General features: G+C 41.2%; 1 protein-coding gene across 1 annotated transcript in view; it reads right to left on the bottom strand.

Annotated features, from left to right (window-relative positions):
* Positions 1 to 20,734, bottom strand: part of KCNC2 (potassium voltage-gated channel subfamily C member 2) — a 609,024-nt gene that overhangs the window by 462,593 nt on the left and 125,697 nt on the right.

The following is a 20,734-nucleotide window of genomic DNA, read 5'->3' as shown; positions in this document are numbered from 1 at the left end:
AGGAGCCTTATTGCTTCTGAGTTGTTTAATTGCTATAATAATTTCCCGGGCTGTAATTGGGGAGTTTAATTGATCTGAGGCAGTTTTTTCTAGTTTAGGGAGACGGCAAGCTGTTAAAAACTCCTGTATTCTATGTTTCCTAGACTCGGCTTGATCTCTCGGTATTCCATATAGAGACTGGTAAAAGTCTGCAAATGAGTTAGCAATATGCTTAGGGTTGTTTATGACCGAGCCCGAGCTAGTCTGCAGCTGGGGGATAGAGGAGGACCTGGTAATATTTCTAATCTTTCTGGCTAGCATGCGATCCGGCTTATTGGTGTAGACAAAATATTTTGCGTCAATAATCCTTAAATGGGCTAATGCTTCCTCATCAAGTAGTTTATCTAGTTCTTTTTTTTTTAAAGTTATTAGTTTGATTAAGTTGGGGCATCTGGTCCTAATTAATTGCCTATTTAGGTCTTCAATCTCTCGTTTCTTGTCCTCTATAATCTTTTTTTTCTGGCTATTTAGGTTAGCTTTTTCTTTAATAAGGAAACCTCTCAAAAAGGCCTTAAACGCTCCCCACTCAAATAGGGGATTGAGTGTTGAATTTTTGTTATTTGCCCAAAAGTGACTAATTTCCTGGGTAAGTTTCTGGCATATCACATCATTCCGTAATAAGGATGTGTCAAGGGACCAGGATCTGTCCCCAGATGGATCAAAAAAGCCTTTGATCGCGACTTCCACAATGGAATGGTCCGACCAGCTGGTTTGTGCTATATTGGCGTATGTAGTTAGGGGGCATAAAATCTGACTCGCAAATATGTAGTCGATTCTAGAAAAGGAGTTATGTGCCGCCGAGTAATATGTGTAGTTCTTAACTCCTGCATTATGGAGTCTCCAAATATCTAGTAGATTATGGTCTAATATAAAATCGCTTAATATTTTTTTAGGGGGTGTCCCTGTCTGGGGAGATCTATCCATGTTATCATTAAGTGTCAGATTAAAGTCCCCACCCAAAATAATTTTGTATTTTTTCCAGGAAGTCAACAATTTACTAATTTTGGCCATAAAGTGTCCCTGATTTTCATTCGGGCGTATATGTTTCCTAGCACTATCGAGTTCCCATGTATCTTCCCCCTTAGTATTATGAACCTACCATCTGGGTCTCTAATTACTTCTTCTTCTTTGAAATTTAACGATGAATGTAGGATAATAGAGACCCCTCTCTTTTTCTTATGACCAAAGGAATGATACTGGATCGGAAAAGCCGCGTCCCAGTATTTCGGGTGTTGTGTTGAAGTAAAATGGGTCTCTTGTAACATGATTATGTGGGCCTGTTTGTTTTTGTAATCTGCTATAGCTTTTTTCCTTTTGATGTGGGAGTGGAGCCCCCTGACATTATGTGAGATAATTTTAAATGACATCTTAAGTGTGCATAATCACGCAAATGTAAGCCCAACATACGTTGTGCTCTCCCCCATACCTGACATCCAGAACCACCTTTTTCCTGCCTTCCAAAATCCACCTCCACCATCCAACTATTATGGTCCCTCGAGCACTCGGAGAAGAATAGAAAAGAGTTAGAGAGAGAGTATAGATAACAAAAAACATTATAACAAACATCAACAGTAGTATCAGTATGAGATACTCAATTTTCCTGTAAACTATATTTACTGGCTACAAGGTGTATAAATGCTATAACTATCAGTGTCCATGACATTGCCCATGGACAATTTATCTTTAACTGAATATCATTATCTAGCTAAACTGGACATGATTTATTACTAGATACTGAGAAAGAGGATAAATCATTTTCTAGATTTATTATAGGACATTATCATGAGGTACTCACACTGGGTGTTCCATTATCCTACAATTATTCAATTGTTACTCTAACTTCACCTTCTGAGGTTTAAATTATTACTAAAAAAAAAAAACTTGAACTCCAGCAACAATCTGCCTTGAGTGTGGCGAGATATTGTGGCCAAAGCTTTGCATAAATAAATACTGACCAACCCAACTTCTAAAGTAATCCAACCCAAACAAGGACAGCATTTAACATATAACAACAACCCAAACAATTAAATCTAGAGTATGGGGCACCAGCTACTGCTCTTTTTTTTTTTTTTTTTTTCTATGGTGTTATGTAAACAGATAGATATGGATGTTCTACATTTCTGCATAGTGGCTACCAGGTGCCCCCCTCCTCAAACCTCACAAGTTCTCCACTTTATGAACGGATCATGGACTCATTTTCAAAGTGAGTCCTCTGTAGGTTAAAGCGGTTAGAAAAGTCAAAAGTTTCCCATAGATGTCCAGCTTGACGTCCTTGCTTCAAATATGTCGGGACTCCTCATCTGTTGGCCGCAGCCTGCGATTGCTGAGTCTTTTCAGCACTTGATGTTTCACTGGGGCTGCTATGAAGGCCCGAACGTCCAGGAACTCTGCTCCACATCTGTGACATCTGCTTCCTAGGTGGTCGAGGCGGCAGTGGTGTAGGGGTGTTGTCTCCACTCAAATGCAGTCGTCGAATTAAATCTGTACCTTCCTCAATAGAGGTGCAGGAATAGGTGGTTTTGTTATAGAGGAAAGTGAGTCTGAATGGGAACGACCACCGGTACTTAATCTGAGCTCTCATGAGAGCCATGGTAACTGGTTTGAATTCCTTTCTTTTTCTGAGGGTAATGGGTGACAGATCAGCAAAAAATTGGAGTTGATGTCCTTCAAATTCTAGTTTTGGGTGTGATCTGGTGACCTGTAGGAGCTGGTCCTTAGTAGTGTAGTAATGGAATATAAGGATGACATCCCTGTGTGTGTTCGGAATTTTTGGTTTATTCAGGGCCCTGTGAATCCTGTCAATCAGAAAAAAACTCTCCTCTACTTCTGGTAAGAGGTGCCGAAGGATTCGGAGAAGGACATCATTAAGTTTATCATAGGTCTCCGGGAGGTTCCTTAATCGAACATTAGACCTCCTAGATCTATTTTCTAAGTCTTCAAGTTGTGATTCAAGTTGTTCAATCTTATCTTGATGTGTTTGCATAGCTCTATGTATGGTTGGGATTTCTTCGATGATTTCTCCTACTTTATCTTCTAGATCAGAGGTTCTCTGGCTTATTTCCTTTATATCTCCCCTAATATCTTGTATAGCAGCTTTTAGTTCTATTTGAAATACTTCTTTGATTTGTTGAACCAAGTTGTTGGTTGAGGGCTGTGGTTGATCCTCTGTACTGATGTCCGACATGGCCTCTGAAATGTCCCCCTCTGTAGCTACTGGTTTGTCTTGAAGCATAGCCTTCTTCTTTGCTTGTGCTTTAGATAGACAGTCTCTCACTGATTGGGTTTTTCCTTTCATTGTATGAAATTCGAATTATGCTTAGGGAAAAGCTAGATCACTTGCAAATCGCCACCTACACCCCCAAAAAGCAATGTCTGGATAATGTCCTTAGGTATATACGAATACCTCTGTGTATCCAAGCATATTTAACACCTTGAGAACCAGTAAGGGGAACCTATGGGGACATTTCTCTTGCTAGCATGTCTGCCTTTCAGCCTTTAGTCCACCATTGGATGTAGTGAGCGAAATAGAGTATTCAGCTAATAGAACCCCAATTGTACCTCAGATCCTGCAGTATGTCACCTAGGGTCTGAGACAGGACTCTTATCTCTTTTCCACGTGGGGAGCAGAGGAGCTGAATATCTTCCAACTGGGAGCACTTTACAACATGTCTCAGCAACAGTCTGGGTATAAAAAAGGCTTAAATCGGCCCATCTGGGGTCTAGATAATGGGCCCGCAAAAGTGACTGCAGCTATAAACCGCTGCACTCTTTTAATCGTGTCCAACCCTTTCAAGAAAGATCTTTGATTTGTTGAATGTCTAACACACTGTTATCTGCAGTAATCTTTTACAGTGTGTGGAGGGCCAGGTAGTCGCAGAATGAAGATAAATTAATCCAAGACCTTTTACTCTATAGGGCCTCCTTCTTTCTGTGTTTTGTTAGCAGCCTTCAGTTAAGCCCATAAACTTCTCCCAAACTAATCCGGCATACAGCTGCAGTTAGGTACCCTACTATCTAACGTATCATCTATGTGTTACACAACTTCCACACTATGTACACTTTTATGTGCAGGTATTTAAGGTTTGCTCCCTAAAATAATTGAGCCGGCTTGACAGGGCCAATATGGCGGCTTTTCGCGCCACTAATCCTCCCACTGACTTGCACAACAGTCTCTCGTGCCCAAAGTTGCTTCTGTGTCTCCTTTCTCCTCCCTTACACCTCGGTCTTACCCGGCTTCTCAAGCGATGTCCTAGTGGTCCTCAGCCGTCTGCTCTGCTGTGCTCCGGAGCGGAGCCCCGACCCTCCGGAGCAACGCGTGTGCGGCGGTGCCGAAGGTGATTGCTGTAGCTTTAGCTCCCTATTTGCTATTGCGATGATGTTCCGTTGTCGGCTTAGGGGAGAGAAAACAAGCTAGATGTCTCCGGCTCCCGGAGCGGAGCCCCGACCCTCCGGGTAGCTATGTGCGGCACTGACCAGTAGCTGGGCCTCAGTCTTTCCCAGTAGCTGCTTCGTGGATACGTGACAAATCCGCCTTGGTCCAAGTATCTAAGCGGTCACACTGGCTATCAGGGATATTGCCTAAGTTTGGCTAGCTTTGGGGTAGCCTTAGTGTATTTCTATCTGGGTTTTATAGTTTTAGTTTAACGGAGCTCTTCTATCCTGCTTCCATGCAGTATGGCGGTTAGCTCCGCCCCCCCCCCATTCTGAATTTTTAAAAGAATATATCAACCAATGCTGGATCTCAGGAGGATTTGAGAATATAAAATCAGCCCACTTTCTAAAACATTTATCCTTTGTTGAAGGATTATCTTTTTTTTCTTCACTATTTTGCACTATTTTTTGAGCTTTCAGTCACATCCCCTTTTTTCTCCTACACCGTTACTAATGAGGGATCATCTATAACATAACTATATTGGACTCTACCTAAGTATACGCTTGGAAATTCTACATCATATTTTCACTGAACCTGGGATTACAAATTACACTCAACTCTCACTACACCACGACCAAGACCACGCTGGGCGCTTAGTGCCCCATTTGTGTACCAAGGTAGTGTAGTACTGCTTTAGTGGTACTTTCTTTAGTGGTAATTTTTCCATATATACATGTATATATAGCTTTTATTCGCATATTATTATCAAGATTGTCTACTGTCACATCTTACCAGTCTTTTTGTATGTTGATAAACATGGATCCATGTTAATATACTATTTGAATATTCCACATAGGTACCTTTGCATATTGCATATTATTTATTGTTTTAAACTTTTATTTTAATTATTGTTTTAATTGTTTTAACTGTCAACATTTATTGCCATTAATAAATACATGTGTACTACCTATTCACATCCTAACCCACTTCTAGTTGAGGCGCTCAGGCTACATCCATATATCCTCTGCAAACTGCCCCCTTATTTCAGTTGTTTTGACAGACTTGCATTTTAGCCAATCAGTGCTAACTCCACGTGCATGAGCTCAATGTTATCTATCTGAAACACATGAACTAATGCCCTCTAGTGGTCAAAATGCATTCAGATTAGAGGCAGTCTTCAAGGTCTAAGAAATTAGCATATGAACCTCCTAGGTTTAGCTTTCAACTAAGAATACTAAGGCCTAGATTTGGAGTTTGGCGGTAAAAGGGCTGTTAACGCTCCGCGGGCTTTTTTCTGGCCGCACCATAAATTTAACTCTGGTATCGAGAGTTCAAACAAATGCTGCGTTAGGCTCCAAAAAAGGAGCGTAGAGCATTTTTACCGCAAATGCAACTCTCGATACCAGAGTTGCTTACGGACGCGGCCAGCCTCAAAAACGTGCTCGTGCACGATTCCCCCATAGGAAACAATGGGGCTGTTTGAGCTGAAAAAAAACCTAACACCTGCAAAAAAGCAGCGTTCAGCTCCTTACGCAGCCCCATTGTTTCCTATGGGGAAACACTTCCTACGTCTGCACCTAACACTCTAACATGAACCCCGAGTCTAAACACCCCTAACCTTACACTTATTAACCCCTAATCTGCCGCCCCCGCTATCGCTGACCCCTGCATATTTTTTTTAACCCCTAATCTGCCGCTCCGTAAACCGCCGCAACCTACGTTATCCCTATGTACCCCTAATCTGCTGCTCTAACATCGCCGACCCCTATATTATATTTATTAACCCCTAATCTGCCCCCCTCAACGTCGCCGACACCTGCCTACACTTATTAACCCCTAATCTGCCGAACGGACCTGAGCGCTACTATAATAAAGTTATTAACCCCTAATCCGCCTCACTAACCCTATCATAAATAGTATTAACCCCTAATCTGCCCTCCCTAACATCGCCGACACCTACCTTCAATTATTAACCCCTAATCTGCCGAGCGGAGCTCACCGCTATTCTAATAAATGTATTAACCCCTAAAGCTAAGTCTAACCCTAACACTAACACCCCCCTAACTTAAATATAATTTACATCTAACGAAATAAATTAACTCTTATTAAATAAATGATTCCTATTTAAAGCTAAATACTTACCTGTAAAATAAACCCTAATATAGCTACAATATAAATTATAATTACATTGTAGCTATTTTAGGATTAATATTTATTTTACAGGCAACTTTGTAATTATTTTAACCAGGTACAATAGCTATTAAATAGTTAAGAACTATTTAATAGTTACCTAGTTAAAATAATAACAAATTTACCTGTAAAATAAATCCTAACATAAGATATAATTAAACCTAACACTACCCTATCAATAAATTAATTAAATAAACTACCTACAATTACCTACAATTAACCTAACACTACACTATCAATAAATTAATTAAACACAATTCCTACAAATAAATACAATTAAATAAACTAGCTAAAGTACAAAAAATAAAAAAGAACTAAGTTACAAAAAATAAAAAAATATTTACAAACATAAGAAAAATATTACAACAATTTTAAACTAATTACACCTACTCTAAGCCCCCTAATAAAATAACAAAGACCCCCAAAATAAAAAATTCCCTACCCTATTCTAAATTAAAAAAGTTACAAGCTCTTTTACCTTACCAGCCCTGAACAGGGCCCTTTGCGGGGCATGCCCCAAGAATTTCAGCTCTTTTGCCTGTAAAAGAATAAATACAATACCCCCCCCCCAACATTACAACCCACCACCCACATACCCCTAATCTAACCCAAACCCCCCTTAAATAAACCTAACACTAAGCCCCTGAAGATCTTCCTACCTTGTCTTCACCATCCAGGTATCACCGATCCGTCCTGGCTCCAACATCTTCATCCAACCCAAGCGGGGGTTGGCGATCCATCATCCGGTGCTGAAGAGGTCCAGAAGAGGCTCCAAAGTCTTCCTCCTATCCGGCAAGAAGAGGACATCCGGACCGGCAAACATCTTCTCCAAGCGGCATCTTCGATCTTCTTCCATCCGGTGCGGAGCGGGTCCATCTTGAAGCAGGCGACGCGGATCCATCCTCTTCTTCAGTTGTCTCCCGACTAATGACGGTTCCTTTAAGGGACGTCATCCAAGATGGCGTCCCTCGAATTCCGATTGGCTGATAGGATTCTATCAGCCAATCGGAATTAAGGTAGGAATTTTCTGATTGGCTGATGGAATCAGCCAATCAGAATCAAGTTCAATCCGATTGGCTGATCCAGTCAGCCAATCAGATTGAGCTCGCATTCTATTGGCTGATCAAAACAGCCAATAGAATGCGAGCTCAATCTGATTGGCTGATTGGATCAGCCAATCGGATTGAACTTGATTCTGATTGGCTGATTCCATCAGCCAATCAGAAAATTCCTACCTTAATTCCGATTGGCTGATAGAATCCTATCAGCCAATCGGAATTCGAGGGACGCCATCTTGGATGACGTCCCTTAAAGGAACCGTCATTAGTCGGGAGACAACTGAAGAAGAGGATGGATCCGCGTCGCCTGCTTCAAGATGGACCCGCTCCGCACCGGATGGAAGAAGATCGAAGATGCCGCTTGGAGAAGATGTTTGCCGGTCCGGATGTCCTCTTCTTGCCGGATAGGAGGAAGACTTTGAAGCCTCTTCTGGACCTCTTCAGCACCGGATGATGGATCGCCAACCCCCGCTTGGGTTGGATGAAGATGTTGGAGCCAGGACGGATCGGTGATACCTGGATGGTGAAGACAAGGTAGGAAGATCTTCAGGGGCTTAGTGTTAGGTTTATTTAAGGGGGGTTTGGGTTAGATTATGGGTATGTGGGTGGTGGGTTGCAATGTTGGGGGGGGGGTATTGTATTTATTCTTTTACAGGCAAAAGAGCTGAAATTCTTGGGGCATGCCCCGCAAAGGGCCCTGTTCAGGGCTGGTAAGGTAAAAGAGCTTGTAACTTTTTTAATTTAGAATAGGGTAGGGAATTTTTTATTTTGGGGGTCTTTGTTATTTTATTAGGGGGCTTAGAGTAGGTGTAATTAGTTTAAAATTGTTGTAATATTTTTCTTATGTTTGTAAATATTTTTTTATTTTTTGTAACTTAGTTCTTTTTTATTTTTTGTACTTTAGCTAGTTTATTTAATTGTATTTATTTGTAGGAATTGTGTTTAATTAATTTATTGATAGTGTAGTGTTAGGTTAATTGTAGGTAATTGTAGGTAGTTTATTTAATTAATTTATTGATAGGGTAGTGTTAGGTTTAATTATATCTTAGGTTAGGATTTATTTTACAGGTAAATTTGTTATTATTTTAACTAGGTAACTATTAAATAGTTCTTAACTATTTAATAGCTATTGTACCTGGTTAAAACAATTACAAAGTTGCCTGTAAAATAAATATTAATCCTAAAATAGCTACAATGTAATTATAATTTATATTGTAGCTATATTAGGGTTTATTTTACAGGTAAGTATTTAGCTTTAAATAGGAATCATTTATTTAATAAGAGTTAATTTATTTCGTTAGATGTAAATTATATTTAAGTTAGGGGGGTGTTAGTGTTAGGGTTAGACTTAGCTTTAGGGGTTAATACATTTATTAGAATAGCGGTGAGCTCCGCTCGGCAGATTAGGGGTTAATAATTGAAGGTAGGTGTCGGCGATGTTAGGGAGGGCAGATTAGGGGTTAATACTATTTATGATAGGGTTAGTGAGGCGGATTAGGGGTTAATAACTTTATTATAGTAGCGCTCAGGTCCGCTCGGCAGATTAGGGGTTAATAAGTGTAGGCAGGTGTCGGCGACGTTGAGGGGGGCAGATTAGGGGTTAATAAATATAATATAAGGGGTCGGCGGTGTTAGGGGTAGCAGATTAGGGGTACATAGGGATAACGTAGGTGGCGGCGCTTTGCGGTCGGAAGATTAGGGGTTAATTATTTTAAGTAGCGGGCGGCGACGTTGTGGGGGGCAGGTTAGGGGTTAATAAATGTAATACAGGGGTCGGCGGGGTTAGGGGCAGCAGATTAGGGGTACATAAGTATAACGTAGGTGGCGGTCGGCAGATTAGGGGTTAAAAATTTTAATCGAGTGGCGGCGATGTGGGGGGAGCTCGGTTTAGGGGTACATAGGTAGTTTATGGGTGTTAGTGTACTTTAGGGTACAGTAGTTAAGAGCTTTATGAACCGGCGTTAGCCAGAAAGCTCTTAACTCCTGCTATTTTCAGGCGGCTGGAGTTTTGTCGTTAGAGCTCTAACGCTCACTTCAGAAACGACTCTAAATACCGGCGTTAGAAAGATCCCATTGAAAAGATAGGATACGCAATTGACGTAAGGGGATCTGCGGTATGGAAAAGTCGCGGCTGAAAAGTGAGCGTTAGACCCTTTAATCACTGACTCCAAATACCAGCGGGCGGCCAAAACCAGCGTTAGGAGCCTCTAACGCTGGTTTTGACGGCTACCGCCGAACTCCAAATCTAGGCCTAAGAGAACAAACCAAAATTGGTGATACAAGTAAATTGGAAAGTTGTTTAAAATTACATTACCTATTTAAATCATGAAAGCTTTTTTTCAACTTGACTGTCCCTTTAAATAGTTTTATAATGACTGTTACTGTACTTAGTAAAGTATTTTTTTTATGTGTTTTGTGACACTTTTTTGACTCGGGTAACAGTTAACCACAGTTCTAAACTTGCAGTAAGGATTCTAGCTCACGTGATCGCGATTGCAATTAACTTGTAATATGCAATTTACCTGGAGCGCATACATCACAAAAACAATTGATGTGCGCCACTTGTAATCTAGCTCTATATGTTTGTAAGGGAGGCACCTTGGAAAATGATTGGAGCAATGTAGTTTGTGTTGTGTAGTTTAGGATTACTAGACCAGTGGGGATTATATCTACAGTATCTGTCTATTTGTATATATTATTGGTACCAATGATAATTATGGCTGGAGTTGTAAACTCATTGCCAAGCTAGTTATTATATAGCAATACCAAGATCATGCAGACATTTTCAACTGAAAGAGGACAGTAGTTTCTAAAAAAAATTCCACCCTTTTTTTTCTTCTTATTTTTGGGAGTGGGGTGGACAGCATGTGAGCAAAGAGAGTGCTAATCTACAGAGAGTGAGCAACAAAACATCAGAGAGCAGCTGACAATTAGAGAGAGAATTGAAAAGCAGAGATGGACCTAAGCAGCAGAGAGAGTTGAACAACAGAGAGATGTGAGTTTATGGTTATGAACTACTAATCAGGTAGATTACGAGTTTTGCGTTACGGCTTTTAATGCTGAAAAATGGCAATTCCAGCGTAATGGCCAGTGACCCATATTACAAGTCGTGTTGGTATTGCTATACTGCAAGCATTTTAGCCTGTAACGCATCATCCATTCCGCACTCAAAAAATTACGTTTTTGATAGGATTTTCATAGCGCCGGTATTACAGGCTATGCATTGAGGCTAAAATGCATAGGTTTTTTTCAGAGTTAGGTTTATTTTTATTGTGGGGGGTTGGTTGGGTGGTGGGTTTTACTGTTGGGGGGATTTTGTATTTTTTTACAGGTAAAAGAGCTGTTTAACTTAGGGCAATGCCCTACAAAAGGCCCTTTTAAGGGCGATTGGTTTTTTATTGTAGGCTAGTTTTTTTTTATTTTGGGGGGCTTTTTTATTTTTATAGGGTTATTAGATTAGGTGTAATTGTTTATATTTTTGATAATTTTGTTTATTATTTTTTGTAATCATACGCCTAGATTTGGAGTTTTGTTGGTAAAGATCCGCGGTGCTAACGAGCCTTTTTTTTACAGCGCACCCTTAAGACAACGCTGGTATTACGAGTTGTCTGAAAGGCTGTGTTAGCCTCAGAAAAGGGAGCATTGAGCATAATTTAGCTCCACTTCAACCCTCAATACCAGCGTTGCTTACGGTAGCAGTAAGCTTGAAAAACGTGCTCGTGCACGATATCCCCATAGGAAACAATGGGGCTGAGCTGGCTGAAAAAAAAACTAAAACCTGCAAAAAAGCAGTGTCCAGCTTCTAACGCAGCCCCATTGTTTCCTATGGGGAAACACTCTCTAAGTCTACACCTAACACCCTAACATGAACCCCGAGTCTAAACACCCCTAACCTTACACTTATTAACCCCTAATCTGCCACCCCCGCTATCACTGACACCAGCATTATACTATTAACCCCTAATCTGCCGCTCTGAACACCGCCGCCACCTACATTATAGCTATGAACCCCTAATCTGCTGTCCCTAACATCGCCGACACCTATATTATATTTATTACCCCCTAATCTGCCCCCCCCAATGTTGCCGCCACCTATCTACACTTATTAACCCCTAATCTGCCGACCGGACATCGCCGCCACTATAATAAATGTATTAACCCCTAAACCGCCACACTACCGCCTCGCAAACTCTATAATAAATTGTATTAACCCCTAATCTGCCCTCCCTAACATCGCCGCCACCTACCTACAATTATTAACCCCTAATCTCCCGCCTCCAACGTCTCCGCTACTATAATAAAGTTATTAACCCCTAAACATAAGTCTAACCCTAACACCCCCCTAAGTTAAATATAATTTAAATTAAACAAAATAAATTTAATAACATTAAATAAATTATTCCTATTTAAAACTAAATACTTACCTATCAAATAAACCCTAATATAGCTACAATATAACTAATAGTTACATTGTAGCTATTTTAGGATTTATATTTATTTTACAGGCAACTTTGTATTTATTTTAACTAGGTACAATAGCTATTAAATAGTTAATAACTATTTAATAGCTACCTAGTAAAAATAATTTCAAAATTACCTGTAAAATAAATCCTAACCTAAGTTACAAATACACCTAACACTACACTATCATTAAACTAATTAAATAAATTACCTACAATAATCTAAACTAAAATTCAATTAAATAAACTAAACTATAATACAAAAAACCCACTAAATTACAGAAAATTAAAAAAATTACAAGAAGTTTAAACTAATTACACCTAATCTAAGCCCCCTAATAAAATAAAAAAGCCCCACAAAATAATAAAATGCCCTACCCTATCCTAAATTACAAAGTAATCAGCTCTTTTACCAGCCCTTAAAAGGGCTTTTTGTGGGGCATTGCCCCAAAGTAATCAGCTCTTTTACCTGTAAATAAAAATACAATACCCCCCCAACATTACAACCCACCATCCACATACCCCTACTCTAAAACCCACCCAAACCCCCCTCAAAAAAACCTAACACTAACCCCCTGAAGATCTCCCTACCTTGAGTCGTCTTCACTCAGCCGAGCCAAATTCTTCATCCAAGCGGGGCAGAAGAGGTCCTCCATCCGATTGAAGTCTTCATCCAAGCGGGGCAGAAGAGGTCTTCCATCCGATTGAAGTCTTCATCCAAGCGGAAACTTCTATCTTCATCCATCCGGAGTGGAGCGGCAGCATCCTGAAGACCTCTGATGCGGAACATCCATCCTGGCCAATGACTTCCCGACGAATAACGGTTCCTTTAAATGACGTCATCCAAGATGGCGTCCTTCGAATTCCGATTGGCTGATAGGATTCTATCAGCCAATAGGAATTAAGGTAGGAAAATTCTGATTGGCTGATTCAATCAGCCAATCAGATTGAAGTTCAATCTGATGGGCTGATCCAATCAGCCAATCGGATTGACCTCGCATTGGCTGTTCCGATCAGCCAATAGAATGCGAGGTCAATCCGATTGGATCAGCCAATCAGAATTTTCCTACCTTAATTCCGATTGGCTGATAGAATCCTATCAGCCAATCGGAATTCGAGGGACACCATCTTGGATGACCTCATTTAAAGGAACCGTCATTTGTCGGGAAGTCGTCGGCCAGGATGTTCCGCGTCGGAGGTAGTCAGGATGCTGCCGCTCCACTCCGCATGATGAAGTTAGAAGATTCCACTTGGATGAAGACTCCAATCGGATAGAAGACCTCTTCTGCCCCGCTTGGATGAAGACTTCAATCGGATGGAGGACCTCTTCTGCCATGCTTGGATGAAGAATTAGGCTCGGCTGAGTGAAGACGACTCAAGGTAGGGAGATCTTCAGGGGGTTAGTGTTAGTTTTTTTTAAGGGGGGTTTGGGTGGGTTTTAGAGTAGGGGTATGTGGGTGGTGGGTTGTAATGTTGGGGGGGTATTGTATTTTTATTTACAGGTAAAAGAGCTGATTACTTTGGGGCACTTGACTTTAGGGGATTTGCGGTAGCCTCGAGTCGCGGAAAGAAAGTGAGTGGTAGACCCTTTCCTGTCTGACTCATAATACCAGCGGGCGTTAAAAAGCAGCGTTAGGACCCCTTAACGCTGCTTTTTAACCCTAACGCAGAACTCCAAATCTAGGCGTTAGTGTTTATTATTTTTTGTAATTTTAGATTTTTTCATTTTTTTCGTAGTGTTCGTTTTTTTTAAAATTTGTAATTTAGATTTTTTTATTGGTAGTTTTTTTTTAATTTTATTAGAATAGTTATGTTAGGATAATTTACAGTTTAAACTTAGGTTTTTTTATTTCACATGTAAGTTTTTATTTATTTTAAGATAGTTAACATTGTAAATTTAATTTAATTTTAGGGGGGTATTAGGTTTAGGGGTTAATAGTTTAATTTAGTGTTTTGCGATGTTAGGGGTTTATAACTTTATTTAGCTGTCGGCAATGTCGGGGCGGCAAATTACGGGTGTTTAGACTTGGGGTTTATGTTAGGGTGTTAGGTTTAAACATAACTTTTTTTCCCCATAGACATAAATGGGGTTGCGTTACAGAGATTTTTCATTCCGTACTTCAGGTGTTAGAAAAAAAACTAACACTCTCTCCCCATTGATGTCTATGGGGGAAAGCGTGCACGAGCACGTCAAATCAGCCCTTGGATTTTGTGCGGTATGGAGCTTAACGCCACCATATTGCACGCACAAGGAGGCTTTTCAGTAACTCGTAATGGCAGCACTATGGAGAGTGAAATAATGCAACTTTTTGGCGTTAATTTCGCACCCTGTTTAGTGAAAAACTTGTAATCTACCCGAATGTATTTTATTGTGAAGTGATATCTGTTGTGAATATTATATTAATATTTCCACATGTTTTAGGGTGTGTGAGAGCTAGAAGAAACACCTTTTAAAATATAAAATAATGAGGGCCATTAATAAATAGATTCTCCTGCCTAACCAACTGATACAAATGACCAGTTACAACTGGTACGGATTACAGTTGATGATGTCTGGTATATATTGTTAGTGGTTAAAGGGACAGTCTACACCAGAATTGTTATTGTTTTAAAAGATAGATAATCCCTTGTTTACCCATTCCCTAGTTTTGCATAACCATCAGTTATATTTATATATTTTTTACCTCTGTGATTATCTTGTATCTTAGCCTCTGCAGACTGCCCCTTTATTTCAGTTCTTTTGACAGACTTGCAGTTTAGCCAATCAGTGATGGCTCCCAGGTAACTTCACGTGCACGAGCACAGTGGTGAAAAACCTGTTAAAATGCATTCTTAAGAGGCGGCCTTCAAGGTCTAAGAAATTAGCATATGAACCTCCTAGGTTAAGCTTTCAACTAAGAATACCAAGAGAACAAAGAAAAATTGGTGATAAAAGTAAATTGGAAAATTGTTTAAAATGACATGCCCTATCTAAATCATGAAAGTTTTTTTTGGACTAGACTGTCCCTTTAAGGATAATAATGGCAACTATTATTTTCATTCATTATTTAATTTAAAATAAATGGTTTGATATGCTAAAGCCAAAACCTTGTATAATAGTTTATCCTTTTCATTTTGAGTGTGTTGTCGATGAAGTGTCCCTGTTTTTATTCCCTCAGATCTGGTCAACCTACTATAGATGTTAATGGTAGGCAAGTCCACTAAAGAAACACTGGCAAAGATAGATTAAGCAAGACGTAATTAATTAAAGGGACAGTCTAGTCAAAATTAAACTTTCAAGGTTTAGATAGGTCATGCAATTTTAAACAACTTTCCAATTTACTTTTATAATCAAATTTGCTTTGTTCTTTTGGTATTCTTTGCTAAAAGCTTAACCTAGGTAGGCTCATATATTAATTTCTAAGCCCTTGAAGGCTGCCTCTTTTTGACAGTTTTTCACAGCTAGACAGCGCTAGTTCATGTGTGCCATAGAGATAACAGTGCTCATTCCTGTGCTCACTCTAGAATAGACTGTCCCTTTAAGAACATGATTTTCTCTTTACTAGACCCCTTGGCACCCTTCAAGAGTATCTGTGAATTCTACAAGTAGTAAGAAGTGAATACAGCGCCAACAAGAGGCCAAGGGATAAATATACTCACAGAGAGATAAAAGAAGATTATTTAATGAACCATGTTAAAAAGCATCAGTAATAAAAGACTATATATAAAAAATGTAAAAAGCACATATAAATAAAATTACAAATACTGGAATATCTTACAGAAGCGGCTCAAAGGGCCAAAGCTGATAATTACAATAAAAACAGAGGTAATGACAGGTGATCAGTGTGAGTGGTACACCAGAATAAGAGTGTATACTAATAAAACAGAATTAGTAAGACGACTAACCTGCCCTTGCCGATACTTTTAGCTGTAAGTCTCTGACTCCTATGACAAGTCGATCCACAGTTCGTACCCTGAAGATTAGAGATAATTCCATGCCCTCTAGTGATCCACCCTCTTTAGACATAAGCCACTAACCTAAGCAATGCCTTCATTGATTAATGTCCTAGCTGTCTGTCATGCAGAGGACCCTGGGCTACGACCCTAATACCCCCCTCAGTTAGTCCAACTGCGATAAGGCATTGATCAGGTTCCTAGCGAGAGCCTGATTGTGTAATGAATAGGGCTCTATACAAGGCACAGGGAATTAAGTAATGCCTAGAAAGGGTAAGGTAGTTGATACGCCACTAATCACTTTACGTTGTATCGCCTAGTTCTGCTCAAGTTCCCTCCTGTTGTTGTTGTTGTTGAGATTAATGTTTATATTATGAGGTTTACAGCATTGAATGTTCTATTATGTATGATGTACATATGCAATACATATGCTTTTTCATTCCACAGATTTATAACCTGTATTTTAAGTCGGCGGAGCCATGGACCCCTCTCCGCTTAGCTCCCCCCCACCATATTAGTTGTGCCCCACTGGCAAAGACCGGTTGGTGCACTCATTGCGAAAGTGTATACTTATCACTTTTATCCAGTCATAGAGGTTTCCTTTTATAATACCTCTCAGTTAATATATATCACGTTTTCCTAGCCCTCACAGCGTAAGACTGATTCGCCACATTTGACTACTAGACTGATTTTCCACCCTAAGTAACCCAGGCAGCCCCCCGCCACTCCCAAAATGGCCCCGATACGTATAGCTACGCTGAACGCGCAAGGCTTAAATTCCCCCACTAAGAGAAAATTGCTACAGCGATATCTCCTAGCACACAAAATACACATCATGTTCCTACAGCAAACACACTGGATGGGGGAACCCCGACTCTCTGGGATTTCCCTATACTTCCCAGTATGTGAAACTGCCTCCAACTATGAGGGCAGGACTAAAGGAGTTGCCCTCCTGATTAGTAGAGACTTGTCCTTTACTATGGAGTATATTGAAAGAGATAGCGAGGGTAGGTACCTGATACTTATCTGTTCACTTAATAAAACACTGTTCACACTAGTCTCATTATATGCACCTAACTCCAAACAAGTTCCCTTCCTCCGCAAATTATTAGCACACGTAGAACAGATCAAAAGAGGACACCTAATTATTGGGGGGGATTTCAACATGGTCTGGGACCCAGCCAAAGACAAGCAATCCACCATTACGACACACTCTGACAGAAATGTCTCATCTACCTCCAACGCTTTCCGGAAACTCATATACCAACATAACCTCTATGACGCTTGGAGATGCTTAGCACCTTCAGAGAAAGACTTTACACACTACTCAAAAGCCCACAATTCATATTCCAGGCTCGATCATATATTCTGTGATTCGTGGTCTCTAGACCAACTTGCTAACCCTTCCATCAGACCGTGTACGTGGTCAGACCATGACATGGTCTGCTTAGATTTCACTCAGCTACAAGCCCTGACTAATAGGCCGCCATGGCGACTTTCTGAGCACTGGCTCTCTGATATAGAGCTTCCAGCGCTCCAAGAGGTTGTGAAGGAGTTCCTGTCACATAATGACACAGGAACCACTGACATTGACATGGTCTGGGCCGCTCTTAAAGCATACCTACGGGGTCACTTTATTAAGAAAATGGCCCGACTGCGCAAAGAGAATAGCCAGCCCTTAGCGAAGCTATATGGAGATCTTCGTGCCCTTGAACAGACAAACAAAACGATCCCTAGTGTTCAAGTAGCCAATCAAATTGGACTTATTAGGGAAGAAATCTCCAAGAGGGATTTGTCCCGGGTCCAGGAGAATCTACATAAGCTCAAATAACTGTATTACCACAAAGGCAATAAGGCAGACAAGCTTCTAGCTAACAAATTACGCATGCGCACATTACAGAAAAGGATACCCCACATAGCGATGCGCAGTGGTGTGGTACACCCTCCTAAAGAAATAGGCGCTGCGTTTGCTAGTTACTACTCTTCCCTATACAATCTTGAGCAGTCTGAAGCACCTGGCAGCTCTGACCATGGCGACATTCTCATATTCTTAGAAACACTATCTGTGCCCACTCTAACTGAGGAATCTAAAGCCGAATTACAGCGACAGTTCACATCAGAAGAGGTCAAAGCAGCAATAGAGGACCTCGCACCCCATAAGGCCCCTGGGCCAGATGGGTTCACGGCAATGTTCTATCGAACACTTAGCCCGATCATAACCCCGATACTGCTCCGACTCTTCCAAAAAGTAGCAACTAAAGGCGCCTTTCTGGTAGAATTTCTAGAAGCAAACATTACCACAATTCACAAGGAAGGTAAAGACCCACTACTGTGCTCTAGCTACAGGCCCATCTCACTCATCAACGTAGATGCAAAAATCTACGCTAAAATATTGGCTAATAGGCTAGGGAAGCACCTGCAGACAATTATACACCTAGATCAGGTGGGCTTTGTACAAGGAAGCAGGGTTCCGATAATACCCGGCGCCTATTAAATATCTTCTCAGAAGCCGCGGATATGGGACTCCCGGTACTCACCCTGTCGTTTGATGCCGAAAAGGCCTTCGACAGGGTGAGATGGGACTACTTATTTCAAACTCTATCAGCGTTTGGAATCCTGGACTCTTTCATCACAGTGACCAAGGCGCTGTACTCGGCCCCCACTGCAGTTGTTAGAGGGTTGGGATTCTGCTCCCCTAAGATCACAATCAGTAACGGAACCAGACAGGGATGCCCCCTCTCCCCCCTACTGTTTGTTTTGGCTATTGAGCCCCTAGCGATCGCAATTAGAGAATCAAAACAGATTCATGGCGTACAGATGCATGATACCCCTCAGAAGCTTGTGCTATTTGCCGATGACCTTACGGTCTTTCTTTCAGACCCAGCTGACTCTATCCCCCCGTTAATGGCCCTTTTCGCACAATTCGGAGAAATCTCTTATTACAAACTCAATGTGACCAAGACGGAGGCCTACTCCATTAATATTCCGCAGCATGAACGGGAAGAGATCCAGCTTGCCTACTCCTTCAAGTGGTCCTGCAAAGCAGTTCGCCACTTGGGAGTCTTTCTCTCCCATAAAAAGTCGGTGGTGATCAAAGAAAACTTTGAAAAGCTGCTAACAGCCGTCACTTCGGAGCTTCATTCTAAAAGATATAGTGAAATATCTTGGATGGGCAGAATAGCGGCTCTTAAAATGATGATCTTACCAAAGATCACCTACCTGTTCCACTGCATTCCAATGCCAGTCCCATATACATTGATTAGGAAGTTTCAGACCCTCTTTAACTCATACACTTGGCAGGATAAAAGACCACGGGTAGCTGCACACATCCTGCAGATGCCGATAGAGAAAGGAGGCCTTGGCCTCCCTAGCGTTCGGAAATATTATGAAGCGGCAATGCTAACCCATGCTACAGCGTGGAGTAAAGATCTCCCCCCAACAAGGTGGAGAGATTTAGAGCAGGCCTCACTACCAGCTTATGTCTATCTCGAAGACTTGCTTTGGCTACCCCCTCACTGGCAAGCCAAAGTTCATGTCGCCAACAACATAGTGAAAGGATGTCAAGAAGCTTGGAATAAGCTGCGTCATAACAAACTGGTGGCCCCGCACCCCTCACCAATACATCCAAAAAGGGCCCTTCTAGTGGGGCTACTTAATACACATCCTAACGCATGGGCTACTACGGGCATAAACACAGTGGGTGACTTTTACTGCAACGGACACTTAAGAACACATAGAGACATGCTGAGCCTCCCTACACTAACTCCCAAACATCAATTTGACTTACTGAGACTCCGTACACTGTTGAAATCCTGGGGCTTTTTAGACGGACCATTGAGAGACCTGACTATTTGGGAGACACAATGGACAACCAACCAATACCCAGCAACATAAGCCCCTCACAGTACATTATCACTGTCTTATTGAAGAAGAGACTACTCCAAAAACAATTCATATGACTGCATGGGAGAGAGATTTGCAGGCCACATTTCCACCAGATGCCTGGGGCAAGGCCATTAGCTTAACGAAAAAAGCGACCCATTGCGTTACTCTCTATGAGTTGTACTTCAAAATAATCACCAGATGGCACTTAGTACCCACAAAGCTACAGAAGCTTTTTCCTGACCACTCACAACAGTGTTGGAGGGAATGTGGAGAGCCGGGGTCCCCCATCCATGTCTGGTGGACCTGCCCTAAACTGACGACTTACTGGCAGAAAATCGAAAAGATCTGTAAAGACTTAGAGCTAGTGCCAACCTTGAGTCCAGCCCTAGCCATACTGCACCTAGGTATGGGCAAGCTCCCCAAAACCAAGCAAAAGCTTTTGATCTATATACTCCTCTCTGCTAAATTACTAATAGCTAGGAATTGGAAAAAGAGTCAACCCCCCAGGATACAGAGTGTAATTGAGGGTGTGAACTATATCAAAAATATGGAAAATTACGTGGCTAGAGAACAAGGGCAATTACATAATTACTGCCTAATTTGGGAACCGTGGGAATCCATGTTGACCCACCTAACCCCCACTTGAACACTCAGAAATAGGAAGATAAATAGGAATACGTTCCTTCTAGCTACCTCAACTTCCTCATATGCCCCTCTCCCCCCACACCTCCCCAGAAATCAAGACAGAAGCCCAATATCCTCACTAGCAGGTAATGAGCGGAGAGGGGTCGGTAGGC

The sequence above is a fragment of the Bombina bombina genome, chromosome 6 (genome assembly GCF_027579735.1).
Source record: "Bombina bombina isolate aBomBom1 chromosome 6, aBomBom1.pri, whole genome shotgun sequence".
NCBI lineage: Eukaryota > Metazoa > Chordata > Amphibia > Anura > Bombinatoridae > Bombina > Bombina bombina.
This window is presented reverse-complemented; position numbering and strand designations above follow the sequence as displayed.